Genomic DNA, 14,367 nt, shown 5'->3' on the forward strand with positions numbered 1-14,367 from the left:
TTATACAAAGTTTCTATGGTACCTGGAAAGTACGAAACTTCTAGGGGCCGGAGCCTCCAAGTTATATCCGAGAACTACTTCGGGTCCAAAGCCTCAAAATCAAATAGGCTCCGCCTTCGATGGAGCGAACAGTCGTCAACACCCTTGGTAGGGTGGTGAACATGGTTGGAAGTACCAGAGAGAAGCCCACACACACAGTTTACCCAGGTTCGGGCCAACGATGATGAGTAATACCCTACATCTTGCTTCGTGTTGTTATTCGTGGTGGATATATCTCGTGTGAGGCATTACTATGGGGTGTATGAATTACTACCAGGAGTCTAGTATGTGGGAGTAGATAGATCTGAGAGCATCGTAGCCCTTCACTAATATACACGGTGAGGGCTAGGGTTTTACAAGGATAGATCTCATCTTGAATGCCACCATGATGACTTGGAAGCCAAGATGGTCCTCAGGGTGCAAGCCTACCCCTTGGGGCTCCCTTCTGTCCCTAGCTTTTAGATGGGCCTCCAGGACCCCTGGACATGCCCTCTGTCAGGCTCCCTTGAGAAAGGCCACCCGTGCCATGTGGCACCGTCAGTAGCTCCCGAGTTTGTCTGAAGTTTGAGTCCCTTTTGATTTTGAGAACCCGGGAGGGCTCCTGGTCTTGATTGTCAAATAATGGGAGCTTGGCTTAGTGGGCCCGTAGGGGCCCCGTCCGTCCAGGAGCCTCTTTACGAAATATTGCCGCCTCCTGGAGCTCTCCTACCCCGGGATCACAGGGAGTGTTCGGTTCCTCTCAGCTCCTCTAACTCCGCTCCCGGAGCGGACCAGACTGCAGCTCACTTTGACGGAGCTGCCAAAACCAAGCTCCACAACTCCAGGGGGTGAAGAGATTCCAAACAGGGCCATAATCTTCTCCTCACGAGCTCGTGGTGAGTGTTGGAAATATGCCCTAGAGGCAATAATAAAAGTATTATTATATTTCAATGTTCATGATAAATGTCTTTTATTCATGCTATAACTGTATTATCCGGAAATCGTAATACACGTGTGAATACTTAGACCACAATATGTCCCTGGTGAGCCTCTAGTTGACTAGCTCGTTGTGATCAACAGATAGTCATGGTTTCCTGACTATGGACATTGGATGTCGTTGATAACGGGATCACATCATTAGGAGAATGATGTGATGGACAAGACCCAATCCTAAGCATAGCATAAAAGATCGTGTAGTTCGTTTTGCTAGAGCTTTGCCAATGTCAAGTATCTCTTCCTTCAACCATGAGATCGTGTAACTCCCGGATACCGTAAGAGTGCCTTGGGTGTATCAAACGTCACAACGTAACTGGGTGACTATAAAGGTGCATTACAGGTATCTCCGAAAGTATCTGTTGGGTTGACACGGATCGAGACTGGGATTTGTCACACCGTATGGCGGAGAGGTATCTCTGGGCCCACTCGATAATGCATCATCATAATGAGCTCAATGTGACCAAGGTGTTGGACACGGGATCATGCATTACGGTACGAGTAAAGTGACTTGCCGGTAACGAGACTGAACAAGGTATTGGGATACCGACGATCGAGTCTCGGGCAAGTAACGTACCGATTGACAAAGGGAATTGCATACAGGGTTTGATCGAATCCTCGACATCGTGGTTCATCCGATGACAACATCGAGGAGCATGTGGGAGCCATCATGGGTATCCAGATCCCGCTGTTGGTTATTGACCTGAGAACGTCTAGGTCATGTCTGCATGTCTCCCGAACCCGTAGGGTCTACACACTTAAGGTTCGGTGACGCTAGGGTTATTAGGAAGACTAGTATGTGACTACCGAATGTTGTTAGGAGTCCCGGATGGGATCCTGGACGTCACGAGGAGCTCCGGAAGGGTCCGGAGGTAAAGATTTATATATGGGAAGTTGTCAAACGGACACCGGGAAGTTTCGGGGTCATACCGGTATTGTACCGGGGCCACCGGAAGAGTTCCGGGGGTCCACCGGGAGGGGCCACCCCTTCCGGGGGGCCACATGGGCTGTGTGGGGCAGGGAGCCAGCCCCTGGTGGGCTGGCCGCACCCCCTCCCTTGGGCCCATGCGCCTAGGGTTGAGGGGGGAACCCTAGAGGGGGCGCCCCCCTTGGCTTGGGGGGCAAGCCACCCTCTCCCCCTCTCCCCTTGGCCGCCGCACCCCCCCTAGATGAGTTCTAGGGGGCCGGCCCCCTTCTCCCTTCCCCCTATAAATAGAGGGGTGAGGGGAGGGCAGCCGGACCACCCTCCAAGGCGCAGCCCTCCCCTCCCCAACACCTCTCCTCCTCTGTTGTGTGCTTGGCGAAGCCCTGTCGGAGAACTGCCTCTCCACCATCACCACGCCGTCGTGCTGCCGGTGGAGCTGTCTTCCTCAACCTCTCCTTCCCCCTTGCTGGATCAAGAAGGAGGAGACGTCTCCCGTCCCGTACGTGTGTTGAACGCGGAGGTGCTGTCCGTTCAGCACTTGGTCATCGGTGATTCGAATCACGTCGAGTACGACTCCATCATCACCTTGCAAGCTTCCGCACGCGATCTACAAGTGGTATGTAGATGCTAACTCTCTCCCTTGACTCGTTGCTTAGATGAACTCATAGATGGATCTTGGTGAAACCGTAGGAAAAATTTTAATTTTCTGCAACGTTCCCCAACAGTGGCATCATGAGCTAGGTCTATGCGTAGTTCTCTTTGCACGAGTAGAACACAATTTTGTTGTGGGCGTGGATTTTGTCATCTTACTTGCCTCTACTAGTCTTTTTTTTGCTCAACGGTATTGTGGGATGAAGCGGCCCGGACCAACCTTACACGTACGCTTACGTGAGACCGGTTCCACCGACTGACATGCACTAGTTGCATAAGGTGGCTGGCGGGTGTCTGTCTCTCCCACTTTAGTTGGAGCGGAATCGATGAACAGGGCCCTTATGAAGGGTAAATAGAAGTTAACAAAATCACGTTGTGGTGATTCGTAGGTAAGAAAACGTTCTTGCTAGAACCCAATTGCAGCCACGTAAAAGATGCAACAACAATTAGAGGACGTCTAACTTGTTTTTGCAGCAATTGATCATGTGATATGATATGGCCAGAAGTTGTGATGAATGATGAATTGTGATGTATGAGATCATGTTCTTTGTAATAGGATTCACGACTTGCATGTCGATGAGTATGACAACCGGCAGGAGCCATAGGAGTTGTCTTTATTTTTTGTATGACCTGCGTGTCATTGAATAACGCCATGTAAACTACTTTACTTTATTGCTAAACGTTAGTCATAGAAGTAGAAGTAGTCGTTGGCGTGACAACTTCATGAAGACACGATGATGGAGATCATGATGATGGAGATCATGGTGTCAAGCCGGTGACAAGATGATCATGGAGCCCCGAAGATGAAGATCAATGGAGCTATATGATATTGGCCATATCATGTCACAACTATATAATTGCATGTGATGTTTATTATGTTTATGCATCTTGTTTACTTAGGACGACGGTAGTAAATAAGATGATCCCTTATAAAATTTCAAGAAGTGTTCTCCCCTAACTGTGCACCATTGCTACAGTTCGTCGCTTCTAAGCACCACGTGATGATCGGGTGTGATGGATTCTTACGTTCACATACAACAGGTGTAAGACAGTTTTACACAGCGAAAACACTTAGGGTTAACTTGACGAGCCTAGCATGTGCAGACATGGCCTCGGAACACGGAGACTGAAAGGTCGAACACGAGTCGTATGGAAGATACGATCAACATGAGAATGTTCACCGACGATGACTAGTCCGTCTCACGTGATGATCGGACACGGCCTAGTCGACTCGGATCGTGTAAACACTTAGATGACTAAAGGGATGTCTAATCTGAGTGGGAGTTCATAATTTGATTAGAACTTTATTATCATGAACTTAGTCTAAAACCTTTGCAAATATGTCTTGTAGATCAATGGCCAACGCTATTGTCAACATGAACTTCAACGCATTCCTAGAGAAAACCAAGCTGAAAGATGATGGCAGCAACTATACGGACTGGGTCCGGAACCTGAGGATCATCCTCATAGCTGCCAGGAAACAATATGTCCTAGAAGGACCGCTAGGTGACGCTCCCGTCCCAGAGAACCAAGACATTATGAATGCTTGGCAGTCTCGTGCTGATGATTACTCCCTCGTTCAGTGCGGCATGCTTTACAGCTTAGAACCGGGGCTCCAAAAGCGTTTTGAGCACCACGGAGCATATGAGATGTTCGAAGAGCTGAAACTAGTTTTTCAAGCTCATGCCCGGGTCAAGAGATATGATGTCTCCGACAAGTTCTACAGTTGTAAGATGGAGGAAAACAGTTCTGCCAGTGAGCACATCCTGAAGATGTCTGGGTTGCACAACCGTATGACCCAGCTGAACATTAACCTCCCAGATGAAGCGGTCATTGACAGAATCCTCCAGTCGCTCCCACCAAGCTACAAGAGCTTTGTAATGAACTACAACATGCAGGGGATGGAAAAGACCATTCCTGAAGTGTTCTTGATGCTGAAGTCAGCAGAGGCTGAAATCAAGAAAGAACATCAAGTGTTGATGGTCAATAAGACCACTAAGTTCAAGAAGGGCAAGGGTAAGAAGAACTTCAAGAAGGACGGCAAAGATGTTGCCGCGCCTGGTAAGCCAGTTACCGGGAAGAAGTCAAAGAATGGACCCAAGCCTGAGACTGAGTGCTTTTATTGCAAGGGGAAGGGTCACTGGAAGCGGAACTGCCCCAAATACTTAGCGGATAAGAAGGCCGGCAACACCAAAGGTATATTTGATATACATGTGATTGATGTGTACCTTACCAGTACTCGTAGTAACTCCTGGGTATTTGATACCGGTGCCGTTGCTCATATTTGTAATTCACAGCAGGAGCTGCGGAATAAACGGAGACTGGCGAAGGACGAGGTGACGATGCGCGTCGGGAATGGTTCCAGAGTCGATGTGATCGCCGTCGGCACGCTGCCTCTACATTTACCTACGGGATTAGTTTTGAACCTTAATAATTGTTATTTAGTGCCAAGTTTGAGCATGAACATTGTATCTGGATCTCATTTAATACGAGATGGCTACTCATTTAAGTCTGAGAATAATGGTTGTTCGATTTATATGAGAGATATGTTTTATGGTCATGCTCCGATGGTCAATGGTTTATTCTTAATGAATCTCGAGCGTAATATTACACATGTTCATAGTGTAGATGCCAAAAGATTTGAAGTTGACAACGATAGTCCCACATACTTGTGGCACTGCCGCCTTGGTCACATTGGTGTCAAGCGCATGAAGAAGCTCCATGCCGATGGACTTTTAGAGTCTCTTGATTATGAATCGTTTGACACGTGCGAACCATGCCTCTTGGGCAAAATGACCAAGACTCCGTTCTCCGGAACAATGGAGCGAGCAACCAACTTGTTGGAAATCATACATACCGATGTGTGCGGTCCAATGAGCGTTGAGGCTCGCGGAGGATATCGTTATGTTCTCACTCTCACAGATGACTTGAGTAGATATGGGTATGTCTACTTAATGAAACACAAGTCTGAGACCTTTGAAAAGTTCAAGGAATTTCAGAATGAGGTAGAGAATCAACGTGACCGAAAGATAAAATTCTTACGATCAGATCGTGGAGGAGAATACTTAAGTCACGAATTTGGTACACACTTAAGGAAATGTGGAATCGTTTCACAGCTCACGCCGCCTGGAACACCTCAGCGAAACGGTGTGTCCGAACGTCGTAATCGCACCCTATTGGATATGGTGCGGTCTATGATGTCTCTTACCGATTTACCGCTATCATTTTGGGGATACGCTCTAGAGACAGCTACATTCACTTTAAATACGGCACCGTCTAAATCCGTTGAGACGACACCGTATGAATTATGGTTTGGAAAGAAACCTAAGCTGTCGTTTCTAAAAGTTTGGGGATGCGATGCTTATGTCAAGAAACTTCAACCTGAAAAGCTCGAACCCAAGTCGGAAAAATGCGTATTCATAGGATACCCTAAGGAAACTGTCGGGTATACCTTCTACTTAAGATCCGAAGGCAAGATCTTTGTTGCCAAGAACGGATGCTTTCTGGAAAAAGAGTTTCTCTCGAAAGAAGTAAGTGGGAGGAAAGTAGAACTCGATGAAGTACTACCTCTTGAGCGGGAAAGTGGCGCAGCGCAGGAAACCGTTCCTGTGATGCCCACACCAACTGAAGAGGAAAACAATGATGATGATCAAGGTACTTCGGATCAAGTTACTACTGAACTTCGTAGGTCCACAAGGACACGTTCCGCACCAGAGTGGTACGGCAACCCTGTCCTGGAAATCATGTTGTTAGATAACAATGAACCTTCGAACTATGAAGAAGCGATGGCGGGCCCGGATTCCAACAAATGGCTTGAAGCCATGAAATCCGAGATAGAATCCATGTATGAAAACAAAGTATGGACTTTGACAGACTTGCCCGATGATCGGCGAGCGATAGAAAACAAATGGATTTTTAAGAAGAAGACGGACGCGGATGGTAATGTTACAATCTATAAGGCTCGACTTGTCGCTAAGGGTTATCGACAAGTTCAAGGGATTGACTACGACGAGACTTTCTCTCCCGTAGCGAAGCTGAAGTCCGTCCGAATCATGTTAGCAATTGCCGCATACTATGATTATGAGATATGGCAAATGGACGTCAAAACGGCATTTCTTAACGGGCATCTTAAGGAAGAACTGTATATGATGCAGCCGGAAGGTTTTGTCGATCCTCGAAACGCTAACAAAGTATGCAAGCTCCAGCGATCCATTTATGGACTGGTGCAAGCATCTCGGAGTTGGAACATTCGCTTTGATGAGATGATCAAAGCGTTTGGGTTTATGCAGACTTATGGAGAAGCCTGCTTTTACAAGAAAGTGAGTGGGAGCTCTGTAGCATTTCTCATATTATATGTAGATGACATACTCTTGATGGGAAATAATATAGAATTTCTGGACAGCATTAAGGCCTACTTGAATAAGTGTTTTTCAATGAAGGACCTTGGAGAAGCTGCTTATATATTAGGCATCAAGATCTATAGAGATAGATCGAGACACCTCATAGGTCTTTCACAAAGCACATACCTTGATAAGATTTTGAAGAGGTTCAAAATGGATCAGTCCAAGAAGGGGTTCTTGCCTATGTTACAAGGTGTGAGACTGAGCTCGGCTCAGTCACCGACCACGGCAAAAGATAAAGAAGAGATGAGTGTCATCCCCTATGCTTCAGCCATAGGATCTATTATGTATGCCATGTTGTGTACCAGACCCGATGTAAACCTTGCCGTAAGTTTGGTAGCAAGATACCAAAGTAATCCCGGCAAGGAACACTGGACAGCGGTCAAGAATATCCTGAAGTACCTGAAAAGGACGAAGGACATGTTTCTCGTTTATGGAGGAGACGAAGAGCTCGTCGTAAAGGGTTACGTCGATGCTAGCTTCGACTCAGATCTGGATGACTCTAAGTCACAAATCGGATACGTGTATATGTTGAATGGTGGAGCAGTAAGCTGGTGCAGCTGCAAGCAGAGCGTCGTGGCGGGATCTACGTGTGAAGCGGAGTACATGGCAGCCTTGGAGGCAGCGCATGAAGCGATTTGGGTGAAGGAGTTCATCACCGACCTAGGAGTCATACCCAATGCGTCGGGGCCGATCAAACTCTTCTGTGACAACACTGGAGCTATTGCCCTCGCCAAGGAGCCCAGGTTTCACAAGAAGACCAGGCACATCAAGCGTCGTTTCAACTCCATCCGTGAAAATGTTCAAGATGGAGACATAGAGATTTGCAAAGTGCACACGGATCTGAATGTCGCAGATCCGCTGACTAAACCTCTCTCGCGTGCAAAACATGATCAACACCAGAACTCTATGGGTGTTCGATTCATCACAATGTAACTAGATTGGTGACTCTAGTGCAAGTGGGAGACTGTTGGAAATATGCCCTAGAGGCAATAATAAAAGTATTATTATATTTCAATGTTCATGATAAATGTTTTTTATTCATGCTATAACTGTATTATCCGGAAATCGTAATACACGTGTGAATACTTAGACCACAATATGTCCCTGGTGAGCCTCTAGTTGACTAGCTCGTTGTGATCAACAGATAGTCATGGTTTCCTGACTATGGACATTGGATGTCGTTGATAACGGGATCACATCATTAGGAGAATGATGTGATGGACAAGACCCAATCCTAAGCATAGCATAAAAGATCGTGTAGTTCGTTTTGCTAGAGCTTTGCCAGTGTCAAGTATCTCTTCCTTCGACCATGAGATCGTGTAACTCCCGGATACCGTAAGAGTGCCTTGGGTGTATCAAACGTCACAACGTAACTGGGTGACTATAAAGGTGCATTACAGGTATCTCCGAAAGTATCTGTTGGGTTGACACGGATCGAGACTGGGATTTGTCACTCCGTATGACGGAGAGGTATCTCTGGGCCCACTCGATAATGCATCATCATAATGAGCTCAATGTGACCAAGGTGTTGGACACGGGATCATGCATTACGGTACGAGTAAAGTGACTTGCCGGTAACGAGACTGAACAAGGTATTGGGATACCGACGATCGAGTCTCGGGCAAGTAACGTACCGATTGACAAAGGGAATTGCATACAGGGTTTGATCGAATCCTCGACATCGTGGTTCATCCGATGACAACATCGAGGAGCATGTGGGAGCCATCATGGGTATCCAGATCCCGCTGTTGGTTATTGACCTGAGAGCGTCTAGGTCATGTCTGCATGTCTCCCGAACCCGTAGGGTCTACACACTTAAGGTTCGGTGACGCTAGGGTTATTAGGAAGACTAGTATGTGACTACCGAATGTTGTTTGGAGTCCCGGATGGGATCCTGGATGTCACGAGGAGCTCCGGAAGGGTCCGGAGGTAAAGATTTATATATGGGAAGTTGTCAAACGGACACCGGGAAGTTTCGGGGTCATACCGGTATTGTACCGGGGCCACCGGAAGAGTTCCGGGGGTCCACCGGGAGGGGCCACCCCTCCCGGGGGGCCACATGGGCTGCGTGGGGCAGGGAGCCAGCCCCTGGTGGGCTGGCCGCACCCCCTCCCTTGGGCCCATGCGCCTAGGGTTGAGGGGGGAACCCTAGAGGGGGCGCCCCCCTTGGCTTGGGGGGCAAGCCACCCTCTCTCCCTCTCCCCTTGGCCGCCGCACCCCCCCTAGATGGGTTCTAGGGGGCCGGCCCCCTTCTCCCTTCCCCCTATAAATAGAGGGGTGAGGGGAGGGCAGCCGGACCACCCTCCAAGGCGCAGCCCTCCCCTCCCCAACACCTCTCCTCCTCCGTTGTGTGCTTGGCGAAGCCCTGTCGGAGAACTGCCTCTCCACCATCACCACGCCGTCGTGCTGCCGGTGGAGCTGTCTTCCTCAACCTCTCCTTCCCCCTTGCTGGATCAAGAAGAAGGAGACGTCTCCCGTCCCGTACGTGTGTTGAACGCGGAGGTGCTGTCCGTTCAGCACTTGGTCATCGGTGATTCGAATCACGTCGAGTACGACTCCATCATCACCTTGCAAGCTTCCGCACACGATCTACAAGTGGTATGTAGATGCTAACTCTCTCCCTTGACTCGTTGCTTAGATGAACTCATAGATGGATCTTGGTGAAACCGTAGGAAAATTTTTAATTTTCTGCAATGTTCCCCAGCAGTGAGAACCCTCGGTCCTGCAGTCTCCACATGGTGGCAGGCTTTGTGTCAATACTTGAAAGAGGCGTGGTTGTCGGCAGGACCAACAAAGGGCCTGGGCGGCGGTCCTGCCCAGCTACGACTGCCGATGTCTGTCTCCATTGCCAACGTCCTATGCGTCCCCGTCGGACGAAAGCTAGTACTATAAGCACGAAAAAAGAACTTCGTAGAGTTCGAACAAGGTGCGTATCCGCTAAGAGCATCTCCACTCGCCCCCCAATAGGCCCCCCAGGGCGCCTTTTTAGTGCCGACGGCGAAAAATAGGCCCAGTCGCGCCCCCAACGCCTCATTTATCACGTGTTTGGGCCAAAATAACAGTCGGGGAACCCGAGCCGAACCCAGCCCCCCCGGGGGGCGCCTGGGGGCACCGCTCGAAGCGAAAAGGCGCGTGTGGGTACGCCCCCCTCGCCTGACTACTCTGATGGCAACGCGCATGGCGGTTTCAACCCCAACATCACCTTTCCGCATGGCGCGCCTCAGCGTTCCTCCCCCTCCGGCTTCAACCCTGACCTGTTCACTCCCTCCCCCGCATTCAACACCGGTCTCAACACCCAGTATAGCTACTGGCAGCCGGCGTACTCATCAGCCTCACCCTGCACCGCCTCTGCACCGGGGCTCCATACCCTTTGCACCCGGCTCGGCGCCACAGTTCAGCCACACCCGACGCCGACATGGACAAGATTATCATGAGCGGTTCGGTCGCCGCCACTTCTTGCGCCGGGTTCGGAGCACAAGACGAAATGATGGACACCATCGTCGATGTGGACGATGAGCCCGATGACGCTGAGGAGGAGGTGGAGGAGGAAGAACAGGCGGAGGCGGAGCCTGAACCAGCGGCGAAAAGGAAGAAGGAAGAAGCGGGGGCCCAACGCCAGGCCGGGCGAACCTTGCCTCAAGTGGACGTCCAAGGAAGACAAGTGCCTCGCTGAAGCGTGGTAGACCGTCAGCATCGACCCGATCACCGGCTCGAATCAGAATGGCGACACGTACTGGATAAGGATCAAGATGTCGTTTGACGGGCGCAAATTGGTCGACCCCGACTTCACCAACATCCACATGGACCACGGCAAGAAGGCCATGGCCAATCACTACGCGACAATCCAGACGGCGTGCAACAAGTGGCATGGGATCGTCGATGAGGTCGCGGCTCACCCGGAAAGCGGCGCCGACGTCGAGGGTCAGGTATGACCATACTTCCCCGGCCCAGGTTCATCGCTGTGTACACTTCGTCAACACGTTCTGTCCTCGGCTGCGCAGATGGTTCGGATGTTCAACATGTTTCGCAAGGACAACGCCGACCAAGAGTTCAAGTTCCTTCACGTGTTCTCCAGGTTCAAGTCGTGCGAGAAGTGGAGGGAGGTCCGACTCACTCTCGCCAAGGCCAAGGAGCCTACAAGTCGGACGCGCCTGCCCCGGCGGTGGCGGAAGGGCGGCCTGATGGCAACAAGAGAGCCAAAGCGGCGAGGGACGTGGCGCCTGCTGCCGAACGACTGCAATCTTCGATCGAGCAGTGCATCGCCGACGCCAAGAACATCGCCGCTAAGAGGGAGGAGAAATCCGATGCGAGGTGGTCGACGTTGATGACGAGCAGCGCCGTTAAGCTCGGCCTTCTCAAGACCAACGTCGCGGCGAAGAAGAGGAACACCGACCTGGCGTTCTTGATGGCGGCAGACATGTTGATGATGGACGAGCAAGTGAAGGCGTGGTACCTGGCCGAGCGCGGCATCATCCTGAACTAGATGCCCGCCACTCCTACGCCCACGACGACGACACCAACGACGACGCCCAGCCCGAGAAAATGAAGCGGTGCCGACGTCGACGACCAGCCCGAGCACAGAAGCCACGCCGATGCTGAGCCCGACTACACCCACGCCGACCCCGACCAGTCCCGTGGCGGAGGAGCCTGTCGTTTGAGATGCGTTCCATGTCTATGATTCCTTCCTTTTGATTGCCGAACTTTTGGGTGTGTTTGATGGCCGACTTGTGGCATGATGGTCGCCGACTTGTGGCATGATGATCGCCGACTTGTGGCATGAGATGATCGCCGAACTTGTGGCGCTTTTTGGCAGCGGAAAGGACAAGTTTAAATTTTATTGGCGTCTGGGACCGAAACCTGGGGGCACGGCTAAAAACTCGAGCACCCACAGGACGAAAAAACCGTCGGCGCAAACGCTAAAAGCCTATCGTCGGGTGGGTTGAGGCCAAAAGGCTGGAGAGCATCTCCAACAGCCGCGCTTCGCGCCGCGCGCAAAAAACCTGTTTGCCGCGTGCGCTTCGGCCGGTTTAGCGCGGCCGCCAGCGCTGGCTCCAGCAGCCGCGCTATAATGCAGCGCGCGCGCTGCTCCAGCAACACGCAAAAATACAGCGCGCGTAGCATGCACAAACCACATATACATTCTAAAAAAGAGGAGCAAAAATGATCAAACAAACAAAATAAATCAACAATAAATAGTTCAATTTCGTTATCATTACAACTCAAACAAATAGTTTATCGTTCAATACAACAAATAGTTCATGAACAATACAATGTCGAATGCAGAAATCATGCTCTTTGTCGTCCATGCCATGCCCACCACTCTTCAATCAGATCATTCTGAAGTTCATTATGCGTCGTGGGACGCCGAATGGCATGATAGGAGGCAATAAAACGGGCTACCCTTTCAGCCCTCCGTCGCACTCGCACGGGATGTCCCAAGAGCTCATACTGTGAGTAGTCTAAATCTTGGCCACGCTCATTCTCGATGATCATGTTGTGCATGATCACACAAGCGTGCATGATGTACCAAAGCATTTTTTGATCCCAAAATCTAGCCGGTCCTTTCCTCTCACAATAGCAAATTGGGTTTGCAAAATCCCAAATGCTCTCTTCACATCTTTTCTAGCCGCCGCCTGAGCATTGTGGAAATCAAGATTTTTCTTATCTTCCGGCTTTTTCAACGGCTTCACAAAGGTTTTCCATTTTGGATAGATGCCATCCGCTAGATAATAGCCATAGTTGTACGTACGACCATTTGCTACAAACTGCACCGGTGGAAACTCACCGTTTGCAATCTTATTCATCAGTGGTGACCGGTTGACAACATTAATGTCATTCAAAGATCCAGGCATTCCAAAGAATGCATGCCAAATCCAAGTCTCCTAATCGGCCACCGCTTCAAGGATTATAGTGGAACCCTTTTTTTGGCCGTGGAATTGCCCATGCCATGCCTTTGGACAATTCTTCCAACTCCAATGCATGCAATCTATTGAGCCAAGCATGCCAGAAAAGTCGCGCACTTTGTTCATCGCCAATAGCCTTGCGGTGTCTTCAGCAGTGGGAGATCTCAAATACTCCTCGCCAAACACTTGCACAATTCTCACTGCAAAGCGCTTGACACACATGATGGCTTGTCTCTCACCCATAGCCAAGTGATCATCAACTAGATCAGTTGGGATACCGTATGCCAACATACGCAAAGCGGCTGTCACCTTTAGAAAGGTGCTATGCCCGAGCTCTCCGGCGGCATTCTTCCTTTGCTGGAAAAACCGGTCATGGCTCGCTAGTTTCTCTGCAATGCGCCTAAACAAGTCGATGCTCATCCTAAACCGGCGACGAAAATACGACTCCGGGTATGTGGGATTCTCCACGAAATAGTTCCTCATCAATCTGTTATGGGCATCAATCCTATCTTTTCAAATTTTCTCCCAACCCATAACCGAACCACCGTGCTTCGGTTTTTTATTGATATGCATAGCTATGATCATTGCAAGATCCTCCTCCTCTTTCATATCAAACTCTTCTTCGGAAGAATCATACGACGAACTCATTTACAATGTTCATTACTATACTATAAAAACTACAATTCAAAACATGCACCAAATTCATGAAGTTTGAGCAATACATACCTTGTAGGCGTTTTGTCGAACACCTTGCGGGCGCGGCGCGGCAGCGAGCGCTTGGGCGCTGTTCCTCGGACGACAGAGGCGCGCGAGGGCCGGCGGGACTAGGAGGGGATGCAGCGGAAGCGCGGCGGCGCGGGGATACGCCGGGGAAGCGCCTGAACGGTCGCCGGGGGCGCGGGCGGCGACGACGGCGCTGCCGGATGGGGGTGGAAGTGGGAGCGCGAGCGCTCGAGTGTGCCGCGCGCGGTAGCGGGCGCCCGAAATACACCGCGCGCGGGATAATGCTTCCGACCGCGCGCCCAACTCATTATAGCGCGCGTGCCGTTTTTTCGCACCCGTTGAAGCGACCCGCCACGTTGCGCGCGCACTAAAACGAACTAATTTACGGCACGGCGCTAGTTTAGCGCGGCTGTTGGAGATGCTCTAATGCACACGGGCTCACCGCACACGACCCGTCGCCCTACTAGTCGCCCACACACACCGGCCGGAAAGAGGCCGGCACGGCTCACATCGCTGTCCAACGATCGGATGTTATACGGGGGACCCGCATGTAAGCGAGGTAACACGGATCATATTCCGATTCCCAAGTACTCCTGCTGTCCTACATAATCCCGGTAATACTAGCTGTTCATCCCAAAGAGCTTATCCCCCGAATATTCCGTCAACGTCGGAGTGCAGTACCATCGGTGGGTGTATATACGTCCCCGTCACGGGCGCCAGAAGATAAAAAAAGGAAGAAGAGGATGATACG

The sequence above is a fragment of the Triticum dicoccoides genome, chromosome 3B (genome assembly GCF_002162155.2).
Source record: "Triticum dicoccoides isolate Atlit2015 ecotype Zavitan chromosome 3B, WEW_v2.0, whole genome shotgun sequence".
Lineage (NCBI taxonomy): Eukaryota > Viridiplantae > Streptophyta > Magnoliopsida > Poales > Poaceae > Triticum > Triticum dicoccoides.